Raw genomic sequence first — 4,258 nt, 5'->3', positions numbered from 1 at the left:
GCGCGCCGGGGAAGCGCCGCGAGAGCTCCAGGTCTCGCGAGGTCGCGGGACGGGTCGGCGGAGGCAGGCGAGCGGCCGGCCGGGCGGACGCCGGTGCGCATGCGCGGCCGAGCGGCAGCCTCGGCGGCGCTGCTTTTGGCGCCAAAAGGCGATGGGCGGGGCCGGGCTGGCTGAGGCGGGGCCGGGGCTGGGGCGGTGGCTTCCCGGGGCAGCTTCGGTGTCACAGCTTCAGGTAAAAGCTGCGGGGGGTGTGGGTGTGTGAGAGTTTTATTCGAAGAGTACAAGGTTGCCTGGCCCCGCCGTGAATCAGCCCCAGGAATGGGATTTACAATGGTCATTCTTGAGCCCTTTCTCGCTTCCCCGCCTCTGAGGAAGGGGCTGCCAGGACAGGTAGAGGTCTGTGGGAGCGGGGCCAGAGGAGGCCACGGAGATGCTGTGAGGGCTGGAGCCCCCCTGCTGTGAGGACAGGCTGAGAGAGTTGGGGGGGTTCAGCCTGGAGAAGAGAAGGCTCTGAGGAGAGCTTAGAGCCCCTTCCAGTCCCTAAAGGGGCTCCAGGAGAGATGGGGATGGACTCTTGATGAGGGAGGGGAGCCATAGGAGGAGGGGGAAGGGTTTGACACTGAAAGAGGGGAGATTGAGATGAGATGTGGGGAAGAACTTCTTTGCTGTGAGGGTGGTGAGAGCCTGGCCCAGGTTGCCCAGAGAAGCTGTGGCTGCCCCATCCCTGGGTGGGTTCAAGGCCAGGTTGGAGGGGGTTTGGAGCAACCTGGTCTGGTGGAAGGTGTCCCTGCCCAGGGCAGGGGGTTGGAACTGGGTAAGCTTTAAGGTCCCTTCCAACCCGAACCATTCATAGAATCATAGAATTGTCTAGGTTGGAAGGGACCTTTTAAGATCATCTAGTCCAACCATCAACCTAACTCTGATAAAAAAAACCCCATCACTAAACCATGTCACTAAGCACTATGTCAGCCCGTCTTTTGAAAACCTCCAGGGATGGTGCCTCAACCACTTCCCCGGGCAGCCCATTCCAAGGCTTAATAACCCTTTCAGTGTCAAAATTTTTCCTCATATCCAATCTGAACCTCCCCTGATGCAACTTGAGGCCATTTCCTCTTGTCCTATCGCCTGTGATCCCAAGCTTTATCCACACAGATGCCAGCTAGAGCCTTCTGGTGATTTAAAACTAAACGATTTGCAAATGTCCAAGCCCTCTGAGATTTGGCAGCGCTGTGCATAAGATGCCATTTAAGGACTTAGGCTGCAGAAATAATAGGAGAGAAGCTCCGCGCTACCATCTCCAGTGCCATTGCATCTGAAAAAAAATCTGTTTTCGTATTTTTACAGGTCAGTCCATAGAATTGTATGTGACTTAAATTATAGGTCTTCAGTTAAGCAAAATGAGAGAAATTAATGTCAAATATTAATAGATTAAAGGAATTGCTTTTCCCTTATTTCTCTGTAAATTCAAATTTTACATATAATGTTTCTGGTAATTTAATGTATTCCTTCTAATATGACAAAGAAAATCAATTGCAGTTACTTTCCAGTAAAAAAAAAAAAAAGTATTATCCTTTAGTCAAAATTATTTTATCAGTTAATGTTTAAAATGTTTTTTCCCAAATGCAGCAGCATTTTTTATAGTTAAGAATACATTAAACAGAGGGAGAACACATTAATGGATTTGTTAGCATTGAATCCATTTATCTTAACTTTTTACATATGGCCAATTTCTGCAATTGACTGAGGCACATGAAGTATGAAAATAAGCACAAAGATATACTAATAACTATAGATGAGATGCTGCTAATTTCCAGCTCAAAAGACCATAAGGATTTGTGTTATATAAAATTACTGAAAATCAAATGTTTGTATGATGAGCTCTTTGCATTGAAAATAACAGTCACTCCTTATATTAAAAAATCTTTACAAACAAATGAATTAGGTTTTGGGTGTAGCCTAAATATCTGATTCATAACTATTAGTGTGATGCATCTTTGCATGTAAATGTTTTCCTTAATATTTAAGGGGGTGTGTGTGTATGTGAAGTAATTGGATTTGAAATACTTCTCTAATGTCAACCAAACTTATTAGAGGCTCAAGATTTCAAAATTGGAGGGGAATTGGGGAGAAGGTAGAATTTATTTACGTGGCCGGCCAGTCTGCGTATACCCAGGCCACCTGCTCTGCACAGCCAGAGCTCTGTCCTGTGGTAGGCGATTTGTCTTTGCCCAAACAGGTAGATAAGAGATAGGAAGAGAAGTGCTGGAAAAGGTATAAAAATTACCTTTTTTATATACCTATGTATATAAAAACGTATATACCTATGTATATGAAAAATATGCAAAGATTAAAGCAGATCACTTAAAACCTCTGCAGAGGAGTACAGTGTTATAAAACCTACTGTATTTATGCAACTTTGATTAATCAATATTTTTGAAGAGTGTTTAATTAGAGGCTGGACTTGATGACCTAGGTAGTTCTTTCCAGTCCTATGTTCCTAATTAAATGAAAAGCATATGCTGGCAGGCATTGATTATTGTTTTTTCCTCAGGAAATGAATAACCAGCCACATGCTGATAAAATAATAAGTCAGGGGAAAAAAAACAACAAACAACCCATAGCTTGCCTGTATTCTAGAAAAGAGTTTTGTTTTCTAGTTAGGTGAAATGGAAATATTACTTGGTTGTTTCTGTATTGAATAGTGTAATTTCATTAGAAAAATAGCAGAAATGTAGCACCTTATTTTATGTTTCAGTCTCATTTCCTGGTTTATGTTAGATGTAATAGATGGCAAAGAAAATCTGTAAAATGGATAATTGGCTACTTACGCATTTGAAGGGTTTTACTCCTATGGGAGTCATACTTGTTCTGCAAAAACCCTTTAAGTATTATGTTGGCAAAGCTGTTCATTCAACAGACCCAAGGCAAAACTGGTACCATTGTAGCTGCGTTACCAGGAGATCACAGCTTACGGATCTAGCAAACTTCAGCTATTTGGGATTTATATCTTGCTAATCTACACCAAATTGTATATTATACAGTCATCTTAAACATTAATTTCTAAGCTCTTAGTATATTACTAAACATTTAAGATTGTGTTCGGATCCACAGCATTCTTTTAAATCCCTGCTTCTTGAGGAAAAGAGGATTTGCAAGACAGGTCGGGATCTCCAGCTGTTTGAATGTCAGTTTGTCTGTCAGCCCCCTCCTAATAATTTTTGATCCTGTTGGCTGGTTTCAGTCAAATTTGAATCAGGTTTCTTAAATTCCATTGCTTATGGGACTAATTATTTCCTTAAATTGCTTTGTAAACCACTAAATAGATTAAGAAGCATTAAATCTTACAAATAAAAGTTTGCGTGCGTATGTTTTGGCAGTAAAATACGGAGCTTTATGTGGCAATGGAGTTTTAAAAGTTGGGATAAGTTAGTGATGCGATTAATCTATATAGTAATCACTTTTTCCTTTTCATGCAAGAAACTAGACAAAATGCAGGTTTCCATGAGAGAAGAAAAGCGGTGATGAAGACAGGCTTCTTTGTTCCATTTCTATTTACAGAGACATCTTGTAGTTCTGTTTCTCCAAGCAGCGGTGGAATCAATAAATCGGGAAGTCTCCCGGCTCAGAAGTCTTTCATAGAAATGACACTACCTTCTATTCTTCCTTCATCATTTCCTCTGTGATCCACCTTCAGAAACGCAAAGCAAAACGCAATTCCTTCCATGGAGAATATTCAAATTCCCCAAACACGTGTTTTGTTTGGGCTGGGGAAATATGCTTAATTTTTAGTTGCAAATGCGCTGAAGTTAAACGTGTTTGTTTTACAGAAGTTCAAACCAACCTGCAACAACCCTGAAACTTTTCAAATGTGCTATGTAGCCATGGAAAAGAAAACCGGTCATTCAGTATGATCCGCGTGACAAGCGTTATAAAAAATGAACAACAACAATAAAAAACCTAAATAAGGTGTCTTAGGAGGCTTTGAGCAAAGCTCAGGGGCCACCCAGCTCTTGGGGTCTCTCTAAGGTTCCGGGGGGACAAAGGTGCCGGAGGAACTCGGCGGTAGCGGCAGCAGTTACACAGAAATAATTCCTGCCGTGGCATCAATCTGAACGCCCGCGACTTTATTTCTATATTCAGTCAGTTCAAAATACCTTTGTTTTCGTGCTATAGGTCAACGGGACTTTAAGATACGAGTGAATTCAGTAATTTTTCAGATTCCAGGTTTAACAGTGCAATTGTAAAGTGCTCCAGAGGA

Source organism: Numenius arquata, chromosome 11 (assembly GCF_964106895.1).
Source record: "Numenius arquata chromosome 11, bNumArq3.hap1.1, whole genome shotgun sequence".
Taxonomy (NCBI): Eukaryota; Metazoa; Chordata; class Aves; order Charadriiformes; family Scolopacidae; genus Numenius; species Numenius arquata.
Note: the sequence above shows the minus strand (reverse complement) of the source record.